Raw genomic sequence first — 27,115 nt, 5'->3', positions numbered from 1 at the left:
TCATTGATTTTCTGAATGTGTCAGACTCCCAATTATTGTATTGACCTTTTTCCATCCTTATTAACAAGGATTTTTCAATGTTTGAGAGGTTTCTCATCTATCCTACATTGAGAAATCTAAATCAGACCCAATGCTTTTAACTACTGGCACTTCTTTCTCGTCCTATAGTAAATAGCTTTCTTTTTTAATGTAGAATAACCTCATTTTATGTTCTTTCGAAAAAATATTCCTAAGTGTATCCACAGTCTCTTTTTCGACAGGCTTTTCTTGGGAGTGGTTTTCCACTGAAAAGTTATTTTTTTCATGGAACATTAATGCATGTTAGCAACTCATTTATTGATTTTAAATAAAATCTAATTTCGATTCTTGTTGAAAATAGAATATGAGACTGACATATACATATCCACCAACTTTCGAAAATACCTGTTTGACGTGGTTTTAGAGGATTTCCACTACGTCTCTATAGACGTTTTACCGCGGTGGTACACAAAATTTGCCCATGAAACCGTAGATCATCACTGATAAAACCTGAAAGTTATTTTAGCTTTTATTGTTTTTTATACTAATTTAGTAGATTAAAGAGTGTTTACTTGTTTCTGATTGTGGAAGGGATGAGTTTTTTACACTTTCTTTATGCAGTGATTATTAGACGTATGAAAATGTATTTTAAAAAACATTTAGATGTGAAAATTATTCAAAATATAGTTGAACCCCAAGAAGCATACCTTTGGTGGGGAATGTTGGGTGAGTTACTGTACCCTCAAAGAAGCTTCGAAAAAGAAATGTTATACCAATTTAAGCTAGGAATAGAAAATATCTTCCTTATTTTCCTTTGTTAGATTTTTAAATTCATTTCATATCCCCTTGCTCTCAATATATATATATATATATATATATATATATATATATATATATATATATATATAATATATATATATATATATATATATATATATATATATATATATATATATATATATATATATATATAAAATAGATATTTTTTTTGTCGACGCAAATGTCCGGGATTTAAATGTCCTGCCACCATATATACTGTATATATAATTTATTTATCCTAAGATTGGTTTCGTAACTTGAAAAATTTCCCTACTCCTCCATGGTTTTCTGTCTGCTGATCTTAGGGAATACTAGTGAGCTATCCTTCAGATATATCAAGAATTCTTACAAATACAGTATTTCTACTTAATAGAATACTGTTTTATATATTGCAGTACAATTCTTATTTCAAAGTGTTTATCTAAGGGATTTTAAAGACCATAGTCACTAGTCAATCAAGCCAAGTAAGATAATGATTGGCTGAATACCTCATTTAAATATGTGGGTGGACGTAATTCTCTGTTAATTGGATAAATTTTTCTCTCTCTCTCTCTCTCTCTCTCTCTCTCTCTCTCTCTCTCTCTCTCTCTCTCTCTCTCTCTCTCTCTCTCTCTCTCTCTTATTTAAATTCACTCTTATATCACGCCTTGCTTCTGCCCGGCTAGTAGAAATGAACTAAAGTCTGACATCTACTGGCTATCCTGACTACAGGTGATGTTTAAAATTTGTTATATAATTTTATTCATTTGGCAGAAGGGAATTGTAACGTCAGTGACTAAAGTTAGGTGTGATTGTATCTACGTACTGACAAGATTTTTTTGACGTACTTTATTATAATTCGAAGTCTTATATGCGACTTGGATTCTAGGTGATATTTTTGCTGGTGTACGTTCCAGTTTAAAAGCGTATTTGAACTGAAACGTGTATACAAGATTTGAGTTCAACATTTGCATGGTTGAACACACGCGTGGTAGAATGTATGAGATTATTTGAATTGAATTCAAGCATGTGTATTCTTGCTCTTGATGTGGATTTGTTTAATACTTGGGGTTCGTAGAATGCCTTGCTTTGCTACACAGAGTTTAACTCCTCCCCTCAGAGAGAATTAGAGGGAGAGGGACTTTGTGGCATATTCGCGTGAAGCCTTCTTTGTTTGCGTCTGCTTTTCTTTTACACAAAAAGTCTTCATTATTTATCCATCTTAGTATTTGTTTGTGTGTTTATTCAATAAATAATATTACGTGTTTGTTCATGCTTGGAATGCTATTTAAATAGCTTGTTTTTTCTTTGTACTAAGAGCCCTCGATATCTTTTTCTATACCTTTGCTGTATTATTTTGTAATATTCAACTAAGTTACAACAATGCTCGAATGATCTTGTATATTTTTATTTGTTTATTCATGCCTGGAGTGCCATGTAAATGTTTAGATTAAGAATCCCTGCACATTTTGTTTATATATTTAACGTATGTTGATTCTGTTTGATTTTGGTGGATTAATTTGAGTATGGCAGTATTTAACCTTTTGCAACCAGCCCTTAGCATGTGAATAGAGAATTTATTAATATCATTAATATTATTATAATTTACTATTATTATTATTATAATTTACTATTATTATTATTATTATTATTATTATTATTATTATTATTATTATTATTATTATTATTATCATTGTAAAGCATTTCGAGTTTTTTCTTCTCATATGACTATCTAACACCCAACACTACTTCATCCCACACTTACAGTATTTACATTGAAAGTTAGCTTTGTGTCCATAATACTAGGGTTGGGTGAGTAATATTCTAATTCAACTCAAAAGAATAGAAGTCTCTCTTTACTTGTGTGTGTTTTTCATCAAATATCTTGTAACGTCCTCTGTGTTCGATCACAATCATTGCTAAAGTGTAGTAGCTGAGAGAGAATTTTTTTTCAGTAACAGTTACTCATACTCTTGTGATCTTGTAAGGTACTAATGAAACGCATTACGATTTTGAAGCTAATGAAACCCATTATGATTTTGAAGATAATGAAATATATTGGGATTTTGAATATTATGAAACACATTAGGACTTTGAGGATAATGAAACATATTGTGACTGAATATAATGAAACACATTAGGATTTTGAGAATATGAAACGTATTACAGAACATGGGAGAGTAGAGTCGATTAAAGACGCCTAATTCGTCGGTGGCTCTTCACGTTGAAACACAGAAAAGTAAAATGCACATAAGGAATAAACGAAACTTATCCAAACCTCGATTCGGTATTCGGCTGAAAGTTGCCGTTGAGAACAAATTCAACGTCCATAATCTCGAGCGAGTTGTCCTTTACTAAGGAAATACACTCACAGTATAAAGAGATTCAGATGGAAACGACAAAATAAATATGGCGGAAACACATGGGTACATGGCTGACGACTATGAAGCGTGAAGTAAAGGATAAAGAATGGAAAAATTCTGCATTAAAAACTCAAGATAGAAACGACTGGCGAAATCTAACCGAGTCATTTTACATCAATAGGCGTAGGAGGAGATAATGATGATGATGAAACACACGAGCTTGATCAAATCATGTGGTCATGCTGAAAGGTCAATATTCTTTTACGATTGGAGAATGCCAAGTTCAAACTCCAAATCTATTCTTTGAAGCTTTAAATTCCATTTCGAAGCTTAATTAAAATCGGTTACTGCATGGCCAAGGCTCTTTATAATCGAGCTAACCACGATCAGTTGGTCATATTTCATTCAATTAAGCTGTAATGAAATTCTAGGTACAATGATCAGTTCATTAATGCTCTTCTACTACGAATATTTTGGCATGAGAAAACGTTCCAAAATAATAGTGTTTTAACGAGTGTATTAGTAACTCTGGGTGAATTAGAATTATTATTTATTTGGTTGTTATCAGCGTTACAGATTTAATGTTGTGTGGAATAAACTATATATAGTAGAATTGAATACTTGTTGATAATGATAATGTTGTACTTCCATTAGATCTCTAAAGAATCTCTTTGTTTACAATATCTCATTTTAACTATACCCTTTTTTTAATTCAATTTTATTTAATATTTTTAACAAAGAGTGCTGGAAAAAATTACTTAATGAGTATTAGCCGGACATGATCTCTCTTTATTTTGGTACTTGGAAAAGCAAATATATCCATGAATTACTTTTGACTGTTTACAAAGTTATTATAGAATAAAGTAGAATAGCAACTGTCAAAGATAGTTGATTTGTTGTTTGTAATCAAACTCAAATGAGAAAATGTGTTTGTAAGGTTTGTGAACAAAGTCCAAATTTATGTATTCATTAATAATGTCTATGATTCTCTCTCTCTCTCTCTCTCTCTCTCTCTCTCTCTCTCTCTCTCTCTCTCTCTCTCTCTCTCTCTCTCTCTTCTCATCAATTCCATTTACTGTCTGCAATATGAGTTACATTAGTCATGATTGAGTATCGCTTAGCCGGAATAAACAAGTATCTCGCGCAATTCCTTGTTTCCATCTATGAGGTTATTTTTTCATTACCTCAGCTAACAAAGTTGGAAGGAGTTTGTTTTCGCTCCTACTTGTGTGAGTGTTTCCTGGCCACAATTTTAATCGAAGAGTAATGAAACTTTGAGGGATTAACTTATGGAAAAAGCTAGAAATGAATAAGTTTTGGAAGGTCAAGGTCAAAGGTCAAGGTCAAGCAAAATGTCCAATTCACGTAATGAGTTATAAGTTTGGCCATCGTTGTCACAGAGACTTGAAACTTGGTTCATATGTTAGTGTATGAAAATCCACGCCAATTAATTCGAAGGTCAGTGTCGAGTCCAAGGACAAGGTCAAGGTCAAGCAAATTGTCAAATTCCTGTCATCAACCATACGGCCACAATTTTAATCGTAAAGTAGTGAAAATTGCTGGGATTTTAAACTTGTGTAAAGAGCTGGAAATCATTAAAATTTGGAAGGGCAAAGGTCAACGTCACGGATGAGCAAAACGTCCATATCACATATTCAGCCATAAGTTTGGACATCTTTGACACAGAGACTTCAAACTTGGTTCATATTTGAGTGTGTGATTGAAAATCCATGCCAACGAGAAATAAGCTGCCGTGGGAGAGGTCTGCACTCTACTGAGTGCGTCTCTAGTTTAGGTAATAGCGTGCGCGCGCGCGCGCGTGTGTGTGTGTGTAGCCAGACACGTGCTCTTTATTATATAAAGGAGATATTTACTTTGAAATTCAGATAATGAATTCTTCTTCTTGGACCAAATACAAGGAATAAGATTTCTATTCCTATTTTCGTGGATTGACTACTGTTTAAGTGATGTCAATATGGCAACCTATTGGAAACGTCCCTAAATATATGTAAATATATATATATATATATATATATATATATATATATATATGATTATATATGTATATGTGTATATATATGTATATGTGTATATATATATATATATATATATATATATATATATATATATATATATATATATATAAAATTAGAATTGGGTTTATGAGTATTAAAGTTCCAACGAAGGAACGTTTTCCCATTTAAGTATTTGTCTAAGAAAAGTCTGTGCTCAGCTGGCCTTGGAACTTTTTTTTTCGATAAGACTTTGTTGAGAAAAAGAGAGGAGAAACAGAAGTTAGCTAACTGTTTCAGGTAGATCTAAACCTGACCCAAGGCCGTGTTTAATTCTGTTTTACCAGATTCAAGGCTGTACCAGAATCAGAGATTTACCTGACAATGGCTTTACCAGCCTCTGAGCTTTACCTTAATCAGCGCTTACCCACTCGGACCTTTACGTGACTCAAGGCTTTACCCGAGTCAAAGCTTCAGACTATTGGCTTTAGCGTACTGGTACTGCTAAATACGCAACAACTTGTGTAAATCAAGTCTCGTTTCGGGTAGCCTTTGTACTTCCACACCGTAAAGGGAATAGGTTTATTTCAAAGCTCTAGAAAGAGAGAATAGGATTAACGAATCTCATTCATTAGCTATTGAAGGATTTAATAGCTTTTAAGTCATTATCTTCTATCATTATTCAGACTCAAGTGATAAACACTAATTTGCCCCAGTTTTCGTAATTATGCCTAGAATCGAGAGAGTTGATAAGAGTTGGATTACCGTCATACAAATTGGAGTTGAGTCTGAATAAATGGTTTAATTACTGCTATTTAGATAAAATGTAAGGTAATTACTTTTAATGCTCGTATATTCTTGGGTTTGGATTTCATATTTCAAAACAAATATTAATTAGTTGGTCTTCATTTTCACTGATAAATAGTCTGTGGATACGTTGTTGGCTTAATTGGCTGTAAATCATAATTCATGTGGGTGGTTCTCTTCTTTGCATCATTATTGAATTTTTAAGTAATAGATTGCAACGAGTTGTTGATGGGCACTATAGTAAGTATATGAATGTGATACCTAGTGTTCCTCAGGGTAGTGCTCTTGGCTCATTGCTTTTCATATTATATGCATACTTATAGAAAACGAGGTCATTGCATATGAAGCTGATACTACTCTCTTTGCATCGATTTCATCTCGTTACTGTAGACCTTTGGTTGCTGAATCCTTTTATCAAGCTAAAATTCGTACATGGTGCAAATTATTGGGCATGAAATTGAACCATAACAAAACTCCAAATTATGGTTGTTAAGTCAGTCGAGGAAAGTGGTTCCTCCACATTTAAATCTTTGCATTGACAATATCTATCTAACTATATACATTTCATTTAAAATTCTAGGTGAGATTCTTAATTGCAAATTTGCTTTGGAGAAACTTATTCGGTCTGTTTCTTCGTCAATTGTAAAAAATTGGCTTATTGAAAAAGTCTTTTGAGAAATTAAGTGATCAATCTATCGTGAAGAAATGTTTAAATTCTTTCACTCTACCTTGTTTTGAGTATTGTTCTCCGATCTGGTCTTCAGCTGCTGATTTTCATCTGAAACTGGATATAAATGTCGGGCACAATCGTTCAGTTAGTTCTTTATGCATGTTGCATAAGATTTTCCATAATTCTGACCATCCTTTGCATTCATATCTTCCCAGACAGTACCATCCTGCTCGTAATACTAGTTTTGCAGTTAATTCTAACAGTCTTGCCTTCTCCATTTAAAGGCTTAATACTACTCATTATTTTAGAAGTCTTTTTCCAGTTGTGACCAGATAGTGGAAAGATCTTCCTAATTTGGCGGTTGAATCGGTGGAAGTTCAGAAGTTCAAACTTACTGCAAATGCTTATCATAGTTTATATACGTCATATCTATTTTAACGTTGTTACTGAACTTAACATATTTTATATTTTTCATTCATTACTTATTATATATAGTTTATTTATTTCTTTGTCCTTTCCTCACTGGGCTACATTTCCTGTTGGAGCTCTAGGCCTTGCAGTACTCTGCTTTTCAACTAGGGTTGTCATTTAGTTAGTAATAGTAATAAGAGTAATGAACGTGAGAAAAAAGATAAAGGATATTTTAGAGACTCATAGGAAGATTGGAATGATAAATTTATATCATCATAAAGATACATTAAAAGTAGCTAGAAATATGATTCCTCTCTCTCTCTCTCTCTCTCTCTCTCTCTCTCTCTCTCTCTCTCTCTCTCTCTCTCTCTCTCTCTCTCTCTCTCTCTCTCTCTCTCTCCACACCATAAAATTATATTCATTATTTTTTATACGGGAGACACTGTACATTAAAATCTTTCAACTCTGCTTCTTATTTCTATGGACTTTTTTAAAAGTAGAAAGTTCAGCACATGAGAAATGCAAGAAACAATATTCATTTAAACTACAAAAGTACTTAGTAAAAATGCAATTTTCGACAACTTAGCAGCTACTGGCTCAAAGTAGATACATTATATTGGTTGACATTATGAAAAATCTATTTCATTCATATGTCATTGTCAGAAAACTCCCTCATAAGTAGGAAAAACGTAAAGACTTTTCGCTGTCCTCCGCAACTTAGAAATATACAGGAAATTTAGCAACTGTTTGCTCAGTAAATCGTTTGATGAGGTAGGTTCATTGTAAAAAATCCAGCTAATGCTGAGTTTTGACATTCTTGTATCTGGAAATCGAAATGTTTGAATTATACCACTTCAATGGATCAACAGCTTTATTCTAGGAGCAGTGGTAGGGAATCTGAAACCACCAGATTTTTTTTCTCAGTAGGCTACACTTCGGTATGTTTCTTTTGTGATTGTAGTCTTCCGAGTTCTCCATTCTTCCCCACCCCCTCGGTTCTTCTCTCATTCTCTTCAACTGGGTTTCATAGAAAGAAAAAAACATTCTTTTCCTTTTCCTCCTACGAATTACCTTACATTTTATTTTGATAAATAACTCTTGAATGAAGATGAATCACCTTCTTGAAAGAGTTCAGATGAAGACCTTGTCATTGATTTATCATCACCATTCTCTCACACATACTGTACACATACAATAGAAAGAGTTTCTTGGTATCCTCTAAAGCAGTGTTATCCAAATGTTTTCACCTACTGTATTGTACCTGATATTACCTTCTACTGTTACATACCCTCCCCTTGTCCACCGTAGCTGAACAAACTCAGTTTTAGTTAGGATAATGCAAAAATTATATTGATTATGAAAAGACTGCATTGCAGGAGTGTTAGTCAATAGGTTATAATTTATGACAAAAATAAAAAGGATGTTTTAATGATAAAATGCTTGAAAATTACATACACAACTTAATATGAGGCTGATGATCTCTGATATTTTTTTCCATCCTGGGCGATTTGAGGCTACTGCAAGTGACCAGGTTTTGGAAAAAAAAGAAAAAGAAAAAAAAGATTCTATTTCTAAAGCCCCATTTCTTAAGTTACGGTGCTCCTTTATCACAAAGCCACAAACTGAGTGAAATTTGAGCTTTCAAATAACAGATTTAGGCCACAGTCCGCACACACTTATATCAGTCTTTCCTGGAAACAAATGGGGAGCTTCTCTTGTTAAGAAGAGAGGAATGGATTTCTAATAGCCGGTTGTGAAAAAACAATTTTAATGATTAATAACCCGCTATTCTTGACCGGTTTTGAACTCTAGTGTGTGTTTGTGTGTGTGTTTCTTGTTTTTTCACGTACCCTTATGCTCTATGGCGCTTAACCCCCGGGTACGCGGACCCCAGTTTGAACAACACTGGTTAAAAACGATTCCATTTTTCCAAACCATTTTCGTACTTGTCCTGGCCATGGTCTTAATTCTTTAAGATTTAATGAGTCATCATAAAGCTTTCTTTTTAACTAGCCAAGTATATGATTAAAATTTGGTAAATTTTACGGTAGCTGCGTAATTTATTTAATGATTTGTGTTTTATTGAATAGAATAAACCGCAAATATGAGGTTTTGAATGCATTTTGACCAAAATCAGGACAATATAAAGCTATATAATTAAATAGTGTTAGCATATTTATTTCAAACTTTAATAGTTTATTTTTAGGCCTAGACCTACCCAAAGGAAATCCATTACTACTCTGCCATTAAATTTTCTGCCAACTTTTTATTTTTGGACATTATTTCATTAGTTGGGAAATGAGGAACCATGGTGTAACATTATTTTAGCTTGCGATTGGTTAAAATTTTACTTTTATTTATTTTAGTTACGATGCTTCATCTTGCTTTTGTTATATTCAATTTTGTTTTTGACGAAAGAATGGCATAAATTTCCATGCACCATGACAATCTCTGTGAAAAATATTTATTGAATCAAATTATGCCATGATATTGCGTTTTTAAATATACATTTCAGTGCTCATGGCAACAATATCATTGGGCAATATAGCTGCTTGAATAATGAAGTGCGAGTCAGTGCAAATGCGCCTCATTAAAAAAATTGACTATAGATTATTTTCCCCTTGGCGGCTCTAGATGCGTCTCTAAGCCTAAGCCAGGTATTTGTAGTGTAGGCCTAATCCTAGACTGAGAACCCTTGATGGTAATAACAGTAAGGCTGTAAGTCGAGTAAACCTTTAAGTCAAAGGATCTATCCGAAGTAGCCTAAGTCTAATAGCCTATTTGTAAGAGGTGGGTGTTCATCTAATACATTTTATAACCCTGTAGATAGAAGTGGGTAGTGGACTTTACTGTAGGCATTACTAAGGGTCTTTTCGGCGTTCCTTTAGCCCTTATAGTCTATTTCTCTTAGCGAGGCAGACTTGCACCGACTCGCATCGGTGTCCTTTTAGCTCGGAAAAGTTTCCTGATCGCTGATTGGTTGGACGAGATCATTCTAACCAATCAGCGATCAGGAAACTTTTCCGAGCTAAAAGGGCACCGCTGCGAGTCGGTGCAAATCTGCCTCGCTAAAAGAAATGGACTGTAGTTGCGCTTGCTTTCTATCCTTCTACATGACCTTTGTTCCTTCTCCCTTTCTTAAACCTTGCTGCCCATATTGTAACTTTTACTTCGGTTGCACTTGGTCACTGAATGGCCCTACAGGTCCCAGTAACGAGCCATGTAGCCCAAATCCAATCCAAATGAAAACATTGTATATCAAGACAACATAAGCCTATTATAAATCCTTATCCAGATTACACAGCGTAGGCCTATATCGAAAAACCTAAGAACTCAGACCTTGGATGTAAGTACTTTCATTGTGATATATTTGGTTGTAACAGAAATGAAAGACATTTCACTGCTCTTGTTCTTTTCGGAAATTTCTCTAGTTTCAAAATTTCTGTCTTTGGAATTTATGGTTGTACTTGCTTGGGAGTATTTGTCTGGTTAATGGGGAAGTTCTTCCGTCTTTCCTCTATGTCGTCATTATTGTTTATTAAACTTGTCACTATTAAAAGTTTTTTTATGCATATTTTTTTATAACCATATTTAGAGAATCGAATGACTCACAATATGCCGAAAATTTCCCCAAGTATAGTTATTTTTCTTCAAAATATATATTTTGAAACGGAGAAAATATTTTTTTTTTGTCCATAATGTAAAATGAAGGTGCTGACTTTAATTTATATAAACATGTGACCTATGATTTACTGATGCCAACATCATAGAATTTGTGTCATTGATTTCAAGAATCAAACCTGGTGTGTTGTTTAGCAGCAAAACTCGCTATTTCTTGTACGAACGTCCTGTGATTTCTAATAACATAAGTTATGTTAATTAGTTCTAAGCATTCAGTTAGTCATTTATTTAGTGTTAAGCATCTAGAGATATTTAGTATTTAGTTTTGTGTTAAACATTTAGAGATATTTAATATTAAGTTTTGTGTTAAACATTTAGAGATAGTCTTTAGTTTAGTGCTAAGCATCTAGAGACATTTAGTCTTTTGTTTAGTGTTAAGCATCTAGAGATATTCAGCAGAGTAAGCAGTAGCATCATTACATCTTTTGATTTGTTATTGCGATGCTTTTAAACATCTTTTGGGTTTAGCAGCAGATATCTTATAATCTCAAGTCACAGATACTTTGTAAAACCTGGTTGCAAACACCCTTTCATTTCTTGATCAATCTACGTCAATAGCTACTATATCAAGGAGGCATTAGCCCCCCCCCCCCAGAAAAAAAAAAACTAAGAAAATAGATACAAAGGGAACTGTCTTTATTACCCTACCTTATGCACTTCATTAATGAAATATTGATCCAGAAAAATAGAGGATATTTAAATAAGATTATAACTCGATTGAACTGACATATCAATGTCATTATAACTCCACTAAATTGATAACGGGATTTTTTTTTCACTACAAGGTTAAAGGGCACTTTCATTTGGAAAGGTGGGAATTGAAAATCACTTGCCCCCACGTATTTTGTCCAATAGATTTATAACGGGATTTTTCCTTCTCATGGAGAAAGATTACACGGCATTTATTTCCAGATTACCAGAATTTTAGGATTTTGAGGCGCTTTGATAAATGGATTTTGGGAGGTATTATAAACTCGTAAATCATTGGTATTTTGAACACAATGATTAATCGGTATCCTGAATAATGCTGAGGACACGGCAGGATTTGCTTGGCGTGAAATTATTAAATTACTTCCGCCAAGTTTCAAAAAAGGATTAATGGCGCTTGGGAGTTTTGTGTTGTCCATTAATTTCTGGGGTTTTGTCATGGAAATGCTGACAGCGTGGTAATTTTTCTATCAACATTTTTTCTTTACTCGAAATCCTGAATATATTTTATATGTATACTATGTACAGGCAAGTGTGAATGGTTATGGGAGTGTACATAAACATATTCGCATTTTCATTTTTCTCTTCATATTTTCATTAGAAACATCATCAAACAGGTTAAGAATTTTTTGAACACTTGACCCGTATTCCTTCTGCAATCCTCTTTATTCTATGGGCATCCTTTTATCCTAAATCGCTACAGCGTAGAAAGCATACTGGAAATGATTAAGCATTTTATAGTTTCTATTCGTTCTTATTTATTCTCCTTCAAATGGTGTAGAGTTTCTGTCTGTCAACAGCTCCTCTTTGTTTCATTTTCTTTCGTGCTTCCTTGGAAAAGCTGGCGACGTGTCCGACTAATGATTTTGGATGAAATACAGTCTTGAATTAGTTCATTTTCCTCATACAATTTTCATTCTATGCATTAGCTGAGTGTGTATATATGCAATACAGATAGGGAAAGAGAGATTTACAATTGATTGATTACCTATATAGGACGGAATTTTGTATTATTTCTTAACTCTCTTATTCCAGTCAGTAGTGTTCATTTTACCTATATGGTTTAGATATACATTATAGTAATGGTTTATGAGTATTTTTCAAGTAAAATTTTTATTTTCTGACATACAATTTTGAATATCTCTCTCTCTCTCTCTCTCTCTCTCTCTCTCTCTCTCTCTCTCTCTCTCTCTCTCTCTCTCTCTCTCTCTCTCTCTCAAATATTGGATGTAGGGGACATTTTGGTTTGAAATGAACCGGTCTAGAACAACAAAGTTAATGTTGTTACCACAAGTGATGGGGTCATGAAAGTAAATGATGGGGGTGATCATGCCAGGTTCATCAGTAAAAAAAGATACGTTAACCCCTTTTTCTTTCTGTCTTTTTATTAACAGCAAGGAGAGTTGGGAAGTTCTACACTAAACAATTTATTGAATATAGATCTTGGCTTAAAAGGCGGAGAAGGTTTTTTTCATATAAAAAGTATTTTATTTTACGACATACTAAACCAGCTTCTTAGTCGGAAATAGATTCGTCCAAAATATGCAATAGTTTGTCTGCTACAATTTTTCTTATATATTTACTTTATTAAAGTTTTGGGTTTATGGCAGTTAATTAAGAGGCCTATATGTTATGAAATAGATGCAACTTAGTTCCAAGACTTCTCTAAGGTGTTTTACCTTTGTTGCACTTTGATACTTGGTGATCTCCCCTCAGAAAGTGCTGGGCCACAAAAGGCCAAATTTCCACGAATCAAATAGAATAAAACACAATCAAGCTCGAACGGCTCTAATAAGGAAATAACCCATTACAGAATACCAAGTCAAGATTAAACTAAGCTCTAGAATCTAGATAAGAAAACGTTACAATTAAAGTATAACAAGAGTCGAGTCTCGTGTGATCCACCTCAGTAATAGTTTGGCTGGGCATCAGCCACCCGTTGAGATACTACCGCTAGAAAGTTGTTGGTTTCTTTGGCCAGACAGTACTGCATTGGATCCATCTCTTTTGATACGGCTAATTTTTTCTTTGCCTACACACACACACCGAATAGTCTAGCCTATTCTTTTCACAGTCTCATCTGTCCTCATACACCTAACAACACGGAGATTACCAAACTATTCTTCTTCGCCCAAGGTGTCAACGACTGCACTGTAATTGTTCAGTGGCCACTTTCCTCTTGTTAGGGTAGAAGAGACTTTAGCTATGGTCAGCAACTCTTCCAGAAGGATATTCCAAAATCAAACCATTGTTCTCTAGTCTTGGGTAGCGACATGGCCTCTGTACCGTGGTCTTCCCCTGTCTTGGGTTGGAGTTCTCTTGCTCGAGGGTACACTCAGGTTCACTATTGATATACTTATTTCCTTTCCTTACTGGGCCTTTTTTTTTTTTTGGTCGAGCCCCTGGGCTTTTAGCATGCTGCTTTTCCAACTAAGGTTGTAGCTTAGCAGGTAATAATAATAATAATAATAATAATAATAATAATCCATCCATCCATATACCAAGGCACTTCCCCCAATTTTGGGGGGTAGCCGACACCTACAATGAAACAAAACAAAAAGGGGACCTCTACTCTCTATGTTCCTTCAGCCTAATCAGGGACTCAACCGAGTTCAGCTGGTACTGCTAGGGTGCCACAGCCCAACCTCCCACATTTCCACCACAGATGAAGCTTCATAATGCTGACTCCCCTACTGCTGCTACCTCCGCGGTCATCTAAGGCACTGGAGGAAGCAGCAGGGCCTACTGGAACTGCGTCACAATCGCTCGCCATTCATTCCTATTTCTAGCACGCTCTCTTGCCTCTCTCACATCTATCCTCCTATCACCCAGAGCTTTCTTCACACCATCCATCCACCCAAACCTTGGCCTTCCTCTTGTACTTCTCCCATCAACTCTTGCATTCATCACCTTCTTTAGCAGACAACCATTTTCCATTCTCTCAACATGGCCAAACCACCTCAACACATTCATATCCACTCTAGCCGCTAACTCATTTCTTACACCCGTTCTCTCCCTCACCACTTCGTTCCTAACCCTATCTACTGGAGATACACCAGCCATACTCCTTAGACACTTCATCTCAAACACATTCAATTTCTGTCTCTCCATCACTTTCATTCCCCACGACTCCGATCCATACATCACAGTTGGTACAATCACTTTCTCATATAGAACTCTCTTTACATTCATGCCCAACCCTCTATTTTTTACTACTCCCTTAACTGCCCCCAACACTTTGCAACCTTCATTCACTCTCTGACGTACATCTGCTTCCACTCCACCATTTGCTGCAACAATAGACCCCAAGTACTTAAACTGATCCACCTCCTCAAGTAACTCTCCATTCAACATGACATTCAACCTTGCACCACCTTCCCTTCTCGTACATCTCATAACCTTACTCTTACCCACATTAACTCTCAACTTCCTTCTCTCACACACCCTTCCAAATTCTGTCACTAGTCGGTCAAGCTTCTCTTCTGTGTCTGCTACCAGTACAGTATCATCCGCAAACAACAACTGATTTACCTCCCATTCATGGTCATTCTCGCCTACCAGTTTTAATCCTCGTCCAAGCACTCGAGCATTCACCTCTCTCACCACTCCATCAACATACAAGTTAAACAACCACGGCGACATCACACATCCCTGTCTCAGCCCCACTCTCACCGGAAACCAATCACTCACTTCATTTCCTATTCTAACACATGCTTTACTACCTTTGTATAAACTTTTCACTGCTTGCAACAACCTTCCACCAACTCCATATAACCTCATCACATTCCACATTGCTTCCCTATCAACTCTATCATATGCTTTCTCCAGATCCATAAACGCAACATACACCTCCTTACCTTTTGCTAAATATTTCTCGCATATCTGCCTAACTGTAAAAATCTTATTCATACAACCCCTACCTCTTCTAAAACCACCCTGTACTTCCAAGATTGCATTCTCTGTTTTATCCTTAATCCTATTAATCAATACTCTACCATACACTTTTCCAATTACACTCAACAAACTAATACCTCTTGAATTACAACACTCATGCACATCTCCCTTACCCTTATATAGTGGTACAATACATGCACAAACCCAATCTACTGGTACCATTGACAACACAAAACACATATTAAACAATCTCACCAACCATTCAAGTACAGTCACACCCCCTTCCTTCAACATCTCAGCTTTCACACCGTCCATACCAGATGCTTTTCCTACTCTCGTTTCATCTAGTGCTCTCCTCACTTCATCTATTGTTATCTCTCTCTCATTCTCATCTCCCATCACTGGCACCTCAACACCTGGAACAGCAATTATATCTGCCTCCCTATTATCCTCAACATTCAGCAAACTTTCAAAATATTCCGCCCACCTTTTCCTTGCCTCCTCTCCTTTTAACAACCTTCCATTTCCATCTTTCACTGTCTCTTCAATTCTTGCGCCAGCCTTCCTTACTCTCTTCACTTCTTTCCAAAACTTCTTCTTATTCTCTTCATATGATTGACCCAATCCCTGACCCCACCTCAGGTCAGCTGCCCTCTTTGCCTCACGTACCTTGCGCTTTACTTCCACCTTTTTCTCTCTATATTTTTCATACTTCTCTATACCATTACTCTGCAGCCATTCTTCAAAAGCCCTCTTTTTCTCTTCCACTTTCACCTTCACTCCTTCATTCCACCATTCACTGCCCTTCCTCATGCTGCCTCCAACAACCTTCTTGCCACATACATCACTTGCAATCCCAACAAAATTTTCTTTTACTAACTTCCACTCCTCCTCTAAATTACCAGTTTCTCTTACTCTCACCTCATCATATGCCATTTTCAACCTTTCCTGATATTTACTTTTTACCCCCGGTTTTATTAGCTCTTCAATCCTCACTATCTCCCTTTTACATCCACCTACTCTATTCCCCCACTCTTTTGCTACAACTAATTTTCCTTCCACCAAAAAATGATCAGACATACCGTTAGCCATACCCCTAAACACGTGCACGTCTTTCAATCTTCCAAACATTCTTTTAGTTACCAACACATAATCCATTAATGCCCTTTCTACTATTCCATTTGCCACTCTTACCCATGTATACTTATTTTTATCTTTCTTTTTAAAGAAGCTAGCACTTATTACCATCTCTTGTTCAACACACATGTCTACCAGTCTCTCACCACTCTCATTTTCACCTGGTACGCCATACTTACCAATGACACCTTCTACCTCTCCAGCGCCTACTCTAGCATTTAAGTCACCCATAACAACTACATAATTCCTTCTACCCAGTCCTTCTACACACCTAGTTAAATCATTCCAGAACTCATTCCGCTCTTCTTCACTTTTCTCACTACCTGGCCCATACGCACTGACAAACGCCCAACATTCCCTACCCAACCTAACCCTTACCCACATTAACCTAGATGATATCTCCTTCCATTCCACTACTTTACCTGTCATCCATTCACTCAGCAATAACGCCACACCCTCTCTCGCTCTTCCCCTTTCAATCCCAGACACTCTACCAGACATTTCACCAAACATCACTTCACCCTTTCCTTTCATCTTTGTCTCACACAAGGCCAATACATCCATCCTTCTACTTCTAAACATACTTCCAATCTCACATCTTTTACTCTCTATCGTACTACATCCACGCACATTTAAACACCCCAAAACTAAGTGCGGGGAGCAGTCACTCTCCCCCCAGCTCCATCTCCTTGTCGATGTCTCGCAGGAATTTTTTACAGGAGAGGGGGTTCCCAGCCCCCTCGTCCCGTCCCTTTTAGTCGCCTCTTACGACACGCAGGGATAATGTTGGCGCTATTCTAATTTTTATAGTTCAGAAGTTGTTTTGTTCTAACTGCATGACTAGTGACACCATTCCACATTGTGCATCAAAACCCCACAGAGACTGGTAGAATTAACCGCATATGTAGTTCGGCGTGTAGGATGGTAAACTGGGAAGATAAAAAGGACGATTTTTGCCTTACTTTGAATTGTTTCAGATGTTAACTTTTCAATTATCACAAAGAACTCTCAGATTATCAGAGGATAAACCTTTACTGACATTTTTACGGAGCTCTATTTTAATGCACGTACATTTTTTTACGGGGAAGGGGAGTCGTGGTTCTCCCAATATCATGGATTTATAGACAAGAGTGGGGGATCATAAAGTAATAAAATTGAAACTGCGGCACAAATGGCTAGAGACCTGGATCTCTTTTTGGCAAAAGTTTTCATTCCTATTTATGATAAAAATCATGACTCCTGCATCTCCGATTGTAAAGATGAAAATCCCAAACTTCGGGAATTACATCATGTAAATGAATGAGCGTTTATGAGCGGCTTTCTTGACTCGACAGGCACAGGATAGGCAAGATGCCCTTACGAACTTGATGTAAAGACTAACTTACTCATATGTGATCCAATTTCCATGAATAAAATAAAACTAAACCAAAATGTCCTCATGAGCTTAATCTTTTTACCTAGGTTTCGGGTTGGTATCACTTCGAGTTTTTCCAAATTGATATTTTTGAAGTGTTTAAATCATTTTATTTTATTTATTTATTTATTTAATTTTTTTTTTTTTTTTTTTTTTTTTTTTTTTTTTTTGTAGAGACTAACGTAAAATGTGGGGTTGATTCTGCATTTTCAATTTGAGCTGATCCTAAACATATCGTTGGTTTCTTTGGATATCTTTTGCGTCTCAAGATTCCGGTTTATAACCATTTCAGAAATTATTTTATCAGCTAATGAAAATTAGGTGAATTACATATTCAGTAATTAAGAATTTTAAAGAAATAAGTTTTTATTCAACTTTCACATAATCATGTATCGTTATTTGTTCTTTTCGAATTATACATGTGTCATTTCCACAATTATATTGATCGAAAGCACGTTTTATATTGGAAACCAATTCGATTCTTAAATGAAAATTAAGTGAACGATACATCAATTAAGAAGACTCTACAGTTAATTGTACCCATATTTCAGTACTGATCGTAACAGTGCAATATATATATATATATATATATATATATATATATATATATATATATATATATATAAATTTCTAAGCTACAACCTAAGTTTGAAAAGGTGGGTGCTATAAGCCAAAGGGGTTCGACAGGGAAAATAACCCACTAAACAATTACAGTGTAGTAATTAACCCCTTGAACGAAGAAGAATTGTTTGGTAATCTCAGTGTTGTCAAGTGTATGCGGACAAAGAAGAATCTGGATAGGATAGGCCAGAGTATTCCGTGTATGTGTAGGCAAAGGAAAAGTGAGGCTTAACCAGAGAGAGGGATCCAATGTAGTACTGTCTGGCCAGGCAAAGGATCCAAAACTCTCAAGCGGTCACACGACCCGTTTTCTTTCCGACAGGCTGGGTGGTGGCTAACCGCCGTCGAAATGATGTACATTCACACGAGGCGTTCCGTATCCGTTTACCAGCGCGCGGTTTTCATTATTTACTTAGACTCTGTCACGTGAGGACCGAGTAAATTACGATAATTTTGACACTTTAAGATGTTGGTTGATAACTGTGTTGATAAAATAAGTTATGCAACTTCATAATGCTTTATGCACTATGCCAAGAATATTAAAATTGCGATAAATTACCTGTTTTATTTAATGCCTCTCCAGTCATTTTTCATATCTTTTCTTTATGGAAATTATTTCTATACATCTTGTTTGCCATGTCAAACATCTCCTCATACCCTTGAAAAAGTTCAATTAACCTCTAATACATGGTGTCAACAACAAACTAACTAATTTCTATGACTCTATACTATGAGGAAAAGTCGGGGTTGTAGGCCACGAAACGAACGGGTACAATACAGGTCCTTGTTCACACAAAACATCATCCACCCGTTGGTTGGGACGGGTGTCTACCGTCCGTCAAACCGGTCGGGGTTTCTTGGGAAGAAAGCCGAGCCGCCTCGGAAGGGCGACGTCCGAGGGCCGCCGTCTGCCTGACGGGTCGTGTGAACAGTTGCATTTGAATACACGTAAGAAACCTAGACGCCGCTTAACCGACGGCGAGCCTGTCGGAAAGAAAACGGGTCGTGTGAATCGGCCTTAACTTGTTCCTTCAGATTGGTGGGCGCTAATACACAGCTGTACAGGAATTGAGTAAAAGCTATTTTTTAGAGTCCTGTACTTATTTCAATCTTCTCCCAACCAAGCAATCGAATTAAGATGTCAAAATTTTGATGGTAATTGTAATTTTCAAGTTTGAAGGATTTTGATGCGAAGATTAATACAGGATATATTATTATTTAAGAGTTTGATTAACAAACTTGAAGCATTTTTTTCTTATGAACGTATACACTATTACTGATGATAGTAAGCTCCAGTTTTATTTTTTGGTAAATTTAGTGAACAAAGAATGTAATGAATTTGTTTTAGAATGCTATGTTGAATTCAGTGAAGTTTTTTAATTATTCTTTTGGCGATTAGTTAATTTTGAATCATGGTCATTGATTAGTATTCACTGTGCAATAGAAAGCTAATCAACAAAGTGGATTGGCCAGTGTATGCACATTTGACCTTTATTTATATTTGTTCAACTTGTTTTTCGATCAACTCAAAGCTTGTATTTTCACTAAAACTAGATTAGAATCACGTGTTGGTATAAGCAGTACAGTTTAATGGCTTTTCCCGGAAAGTATCATTATCAAAAGAACCATTGATTTCCCAGTGGCTGCCATTAGCAGAATGAAACCAGGAATTGCTGGCAGGATTTTTTTAATGTCACTTTTTATCCTCTCTTTTACGAACGGTTTTATTTTGCAAAGTAGGTAGTAGGTTGGCCATGGCACCAGCCACCCTTTGAGATACTACCACTAGAGAGTTATTGGATTCTTTGACTGGCCAGACAGTAATGCATCGGATCCCTCTCTCTTGTTACGGCTTATTTTTTCTTTGCATACACATAAACCGAATAGTCTGGCCTATTCTTTACAGATTCTCGTCTTTCCTCATACACCTGACAACAATGAGTTTACCAAACACTTCTTCACCCAAGGGGTTAATCACTGTACTGTAATTGTTCTGTGTACTTTCCTCTTAGTAAGGGTAGAAGCGACTCTTTAGCTATGGTAAGCAGCTCTTCTAGGAGAAGGACACTCCAAAATTATACCATTGTTCTATAGTCTTGGGTAGTGCCATAGCCTCTGTACCATGGTTTTCCACTGTCATGGGTTAGAGTTCTCTTGCTTGATGGTACACTCGGGCACACTATTCTCTCTTATTTTGTTTCTCTCCCTCTTGTTTTTTGAAATGGTGTGTTGGGCAGGCTTAATAGAAGGGCCATGTTGAACAGTTTTCCGACTTTTTTTTTTCTATAGTCTATTGGTTTGATCAATCACTTTATTTATATTTCTGTACATATTGTTTTCTTTTATAATTCTGTTAATCTAGTTTTTAAGTGTGTCTTTTTTTTATTACCATTAATTCTTACGCCGTCTGGAGACATTGAGCGAAATCCGGGACCCGTACGCCCTAGATTTCGTCAATGTCGTCTACTGGTTTGCAATATTCGTGGTCTTCATGCAAATATTCAAGACCTTACAGTTGCGTCCAGACAGTATGATATTCTTTTGTGATCAGAAAATTTGGTTTCTAATATGAGGCACTCCTCTGAGCTCCTTATAATTGGTTTTAAGAAGCTAATAATGTTGAAACATGATGCCATCCCTAGGACCAGGGGAATAGTGGTGTATATCATGACTGAGTAAGTCCTGCTATGAATGTGGATGTCTTGAGATTCAGGTAATAAAAGTTTGTGGCAGGCATAACAACTTTTATTTGTGTTCGATCCACCGGAATCCAGACATGGATGATTCTATCTTCGATTGTCATACCATTATGGCTAAGATACAAGAAGATGATAGAAAGGCTTCTTTTGTCTTTGTTGGTGATTTCGATGCTCACCATAGGGAGTGGTTATGTTTTATCTCTCCTACCGATCACCATGGCTTAAAAACTTTACCTTTGAATCAGGCTGTGAACAAATCATAAATCAAGGTACTCATAGGTCTGGTAATTGCTTGGACCTCGTATACACCAACTCCCCTGGTGTTATAACAAGTAAGGTTGGTTCTCCATTCGGGACATCTGATCATGCCTTGACTTCATTAGCAGTGAAGACTGAGCAGCCTGTCCCTGATGTTTCATGCTCTTGTAAAATTTGAATGAAATCTCAAGCAGACTGGAATGGGATTTTGCATGATTTTACATACTTGAATTGGTCACAATTACCTAGTTGTGTTGATCCTGTTGTCCCCTTGAATGAGAATCTAGTCAACATAATTGATAGGCGTATCCCGTCTCGTGTGCTAAGATACCGAATGAAGGACAAACCGTGGTTCAATGATGATTGTAGACATGCTTATTTGGAGAAGCAGGAGACCTATCGTCTTTGGAAGGGTAACAGATCAGATTTGTCTTGGAATAACTATACTCTTCTTAGAGCTTTTGCTCAGTGAGTTTATGCTTTAACTGAAAAGGAATACAATTTAACAATAAAAGAAACCCTTTCTGACACAACTCAGGAACATAAATGGTGGTCTACCCTTAAATCTGCACTCTTTGGTGTAGATGCAACAGTTCCTCCTTTACTTAAACCAGATGGCTCAGTCACTCACTGTCCAAAGGAAAAGGCAACCCTTTTGGCTGATGTTTATGACAGTAAACAGAGTAATGAAAAACTTGAACTTCCTCATTCATTTTTTCCTGATGCTGAACTAACTAGTTTAGCTTCTTGATCTTGCAAAATTAAAGCTCTGTTGTTGGATCTTGATGCTTATGGAAGTGTAGACCCAAATGGTATTTTTCCTTTGTTTTTTATGGAGACTGCAGATTTCTTAGCTTCAAAGTTATCTGTTATTTTACGCAAGTTAGCAAGGCAAGGAGCTTTTAGCGCTTGTTGGAGAATTGGTAATGTTACTCCTCTATGTAAGTGTGTTTGTGGTTGCTCAAGTCCAACTGATTACCGCCCAATTTCCGTTAACTCCCATATTATCTAAAGTTTTTGAACATCTTCTGGCAAAACGTCTTGATAGGTTTGCTGAAGGTAATAATTTATTCCTAGTTTGCAATTGGATTTTTGTAAAGGCCTTGGAGCATTTGATGCCCTTCTTACAATGTCCAATGCTGTACAGAAATCCCTTGATTGTGGTCAGGAAGTTCGTATGGTTGGCCTTGATTTTAGTGTTGCCTTTGACCGTGTTAATCATGAGGTCCTTGTTTTCAAACTGAAACAGTTGGGAGTGGGTGGGTCGTTTCTTAGCATTATTATTGATTTTTTAAGTGATAGATCTCAAAGAGTTGTTGTTGATGGGCACCATAGTGAGTATAGGAATGTTATGTCCGGTGTTGTAGAATTGGTAATGTTACTCCTCTATGTAAATATGTTTGTGGTAGCTCAAGTCCAACTGATTACCGCCCAATTTCCATTAACTCCCATATTATCTAAAGTTTTTGAACATCTGGCAAAACGTCTTGATAGGTTTACTGAAGGTAATCATTTATTCCCTAGTTTTCAATTGGATTTTTGTAAAGGCCTTGGAGCATGTGATGCCCTTCTTACAATGTCCAATGCTGTACAGAAATCCCTTGATTGTGGTCAGGAAGTTCGTATGGTTGGCCTTGATTTTAGTGTTGCCTTTGACCGTGTTAATCATGAGGTCCTTGTTTTCAAACTGAAACAGTTGGGAGTGGGTGGGTCGTTTCTTAGCATTATTATTGATTTTTTAAGTAATAGATCTCAAAGAGTTGTTGTTGATGGGCACCATAGTGAGTATAGGAATGTGATATCCGGTTTTCCACAGGGTAGTGTTCTTGGCCCATTGCTTTTCATACTAAATACACATGGCATGTGGTTTGGCCCAGAAAACAAGTTTGTTGCATATGCAGATGATGCTGCTCTCTACATCAATTCCATCCCCTGAATGTAGATCTGGGGTTGCTGGATCCCTTAATAGGATCCAATTAAAATTAGTGCATGGTGCAAATTATTGGGTATGAAGTTGAATCCTAACAAAATTCTTAAGTATGATTGTAAGTAGGTCAAGGACAGTGCCTCCTCAACATCCGGATCTCAGTATTGATAATGTTTCTTTAACTATGTTTGATTCTCTTAAGATTTTAGGTGTGATTCTGGACAGCAAATTTACTTTTGAGAAACACATTAGATCTGTGTCTTCTTCAATTTCACAAAAAATTGGCGTATTGAGAAAGTCTTTCAAGATTTTCGGTGATCAATCTATTCTGAAGAAGTGTTTTAATTCTCTCATTCTACCTTGTTTTGAGTATTGTTCTCCTGTCTGGTCTTCAGATGCTAATTCTCATCTTACTTTGTTGGACAGAAATTTACGATCTATTAAATTTCTTATTCCCGATTTCGATATTAATCTTTGGCACCGTCGTTCAATTAGTTCAATATGCATGTTGCATAAAATTTTTCATAATTCTGACCATCCTTTACATTCAGATCTTCCTGCACAATTCCATCCTGTTCGTAATACTAGGCATGCAGTTAATTCTAATAGTCAGGCGTTCTCTATCATGAGTCTCAATACTACACTGTATTTTAGAAGTTTTATACCAGCTGAGGCCAAGTTGTGGAATGATCTTCCTAATCGGGTACTTGAATCAGTAGAACTTCAAAAGTTCAAAGTTGCCGCAAATGTTTTTATGTTGAAGAGGCTGACATAAATCTTTTCATAGTTTATATATGGCATATCTGTTTGGACGTTGTTACTGTTTGTAGTATGATTTATTGTTAATTTGTTCTCATCATTTATTTATTTCCTTATTTTCTTTCCTCACTGGGCTATTTTTCCCTGTTGGAGCCTTTGGGCTTATAGCATCTTGCTTTTCCAACTAGGGTTGTAGCTTGGCTAGTAATAATAATGATAATTATAATAATAAATGGAGGCTAATTTACGGCCAGTAGATATGTAGGCTAGTGCACTCATGGTCTATAGCTTAATTCTAATTTCAGGTACTATTTAGGTGGGGTGGGGAGTAGAAAATATAAAGAATGCTAGAATAACTATTATACCTTCGCAAGATACGTTTATAGCAAATTTCTGCAACATTCTTCATTGGTTTAGATTTTTCCTACCATTTATCAATTTTTTAGGTAAAGGGAAATTACCTGAGATTGCTGTATTTAAACATACTATAAGTAGTAGTGATTTTTAATGTTACTCCGGACTTGATAGATTTTATAGAGCGTAGTTAAACTTGAACTTTATTGCGAAAGTTGATACTGTATTAGTGTTGTGGTATGCTGTTTTCACTATTATTAAGTAAAGTCATGTGAGGCACAAATGGTCCCGTTGGGAAATATATTAATTTCGCTTTCAGTAAAACTGCTTTGTCTTGGTACTTATGTATGGGGAAATAGATGTCGCCATTTGTTTTATTTGCTTGGCAGCCTCTTACTGAGAAGGAAGATAAAATCTAAATTTTTACTCGGTCCGTCACTGTGTCATGATAATCTCCTCTTCGCAAATCTCTCTCTACGGTTCGAGGGGTTTTGGACAGAATTAATTCAAGGCTAGACCATCATGATTATATATGTACATGAAGATCATACGTGTGTCTGTCAATCCGTGGATCTGTCCCATTTACTTTGTCATCACAACTCATTCACGGTTGAAGGAATTTAGGTTAAACTTGGTACGGTGATGTGCTTATAGGGAGCTATTGCTCTTCACAGTTTCTCACAATTTGAGAATAATGAGAAAATTTCAATAGGAGTAAGGTAAAAAAAAATAAAAACTTAAGATTACTATAGTTTTCTCGGCATTCACCAAGTTTAAAGATGTTGATACGTTGGCTTTATGCTAAGATAGTGATCTCTTTATTTGGCATCTTCCTCCACCAAGGAACACACACCCCTTCGCGAAGCTCTCCTTTGCTTTGGGAATTTATTATTCTATGTACATATATATATATATATATATATATATATATATGTATGTATGTATGTATGTATGTATAATGCGTGTGAATCGACACTTTCCTATTACTAGAGGGGAAAAAATGGTTTATTGTTGCTTTAGAAGAAATTTTGTGATATTAGGAGAGGCACATTTTTGAGCTTCCGTTTCAGCTGTTCTTGATTCTTTCATTCAATCTGAAGATTGTAAGGAGGATGGCTGGCCCCCTCTGTTAAAGCCATTAAGACGTATGTTTATTTAGCAGGGAACATTTTCAGTTCATTCGTTTCTCTTTATGGATTCTTTGGACGGGTTTTCGATGTGGTGCACCTGAGAGGAAATAATATTCTGATAAGTTTATAATGATACAAAAGAGATAGACTTAGCAAATAAGAATACTGTACCCAATATAGCCTTAGTGAAGACGTAGGGGGAAGTGAATTTCGGTATGGAAATCCAAAGTACCTAAGGTTTATTTGTGGATAAGTTTAACCTCAAGGCCCTAATGCATTCATTAAATGCAGACGGGTTGTTCCCATAAATCTTCCGGTTTGAATATTTTGTATTACTTTGTAACTCTTCACAAGTTCATAGTAATGTAGTCTTACTGCTACTTATAAAATAGATAGCTGTTATAAACATTGTTATTATATGCATGATTAAGAAAGTGCAGTTTCATTCCATTATATATATTTGAAATAGAAACATTTGTCTGGAGCATCAAACATTCATGAATGAACTCAGCTACCATTTACGATCAGTACAGTATAAATAGATCTGGATTAAAATATTTGCCTAATGAAGTTCGAAAAATATTTTTATTTTATTGCGATGATTTCTCTCTCTCTCTCTCTCTCTCTCTCTCTCTCTCTCTCTCTCTCTCTCTCTCTCTCTCTCTCTCTTAAATTTCTTAGTGGCAATTTTGATGGAATTGAAGAAGTTTTCTAATCTGTTGGTGAATTTCAAAAAAAAAAAAAAAAAAAAAAAAAAAAAACTTTACCCGTATTATGGTATGGAACAAGATTATCACTCACTTGTTCCATGTAACATCTACTTTCAAATATATTTAAATGTAAATTTAACTTATTTGTATGGATGCAGTAATTAAATGTATATAGAGTTCCATATATTGAAAAAAAAAAACAAATCAGAAAATGGCGAGGTTGAGTAGCCTAAAATTTGGAAATCTAATCTCCTGAAATTACATATAAAAATTAGGCTATATATAAGTTTAGTGAGGTCGGTGTTATTGTATGGACATTAGTCGTGGTATCACAATGAAACAATATACAACTAATTTTGTAGGTTGGAGAACAAAGCACTCTGAAAAATATTGGGAGTTAAATAGCAGGTCAGGATTAGAAATGAAACTATAAGAGAGATTACTCGAATGCTATATGTGGATGAGATCATGGTGAGGGGTAGATGGAGATGGTTTGTGCATGCTGTTCGCACTCCCCAAGAGAGATTAGTTCACCAAACGTTCATCTTGGCTCCACAAGGCATTAGAAGAGTTGGAAAAGACAGGACCATGAAACATGAAGTAGGAGATGATGAATGGAGAACTGTTGATTTAATAGCTCAAGATAGAGACGACTGGCGAAATCTAACCAAGGCCATTTGCGTCAATAGGCGTGGAAGGAGATGATGATGATGATGTGTGTGTATGTATGTTTGTGTATCATCT

This window comes from Palaemon carinicauda, chromosome 3 (genome assembly GCF_036898095.1).
Source record: "Palaemon carinicauda isolate YSFRI2023 chromosome 3, ASM3689809v2, whole genome shotgun sequence".
In the NCBI taxonomy this organism is placed as follows: Eukaryota; Metazoa; Arthropoda; class Malacostraca; order Decapoda; family Palaemonidae; genus Palaemon; species Palaemon carinicauda.
The sequence above is the reverse complement of the archived record's forward strand: the minus strand, read 5'-3'. Positions refer to the sequence as shown.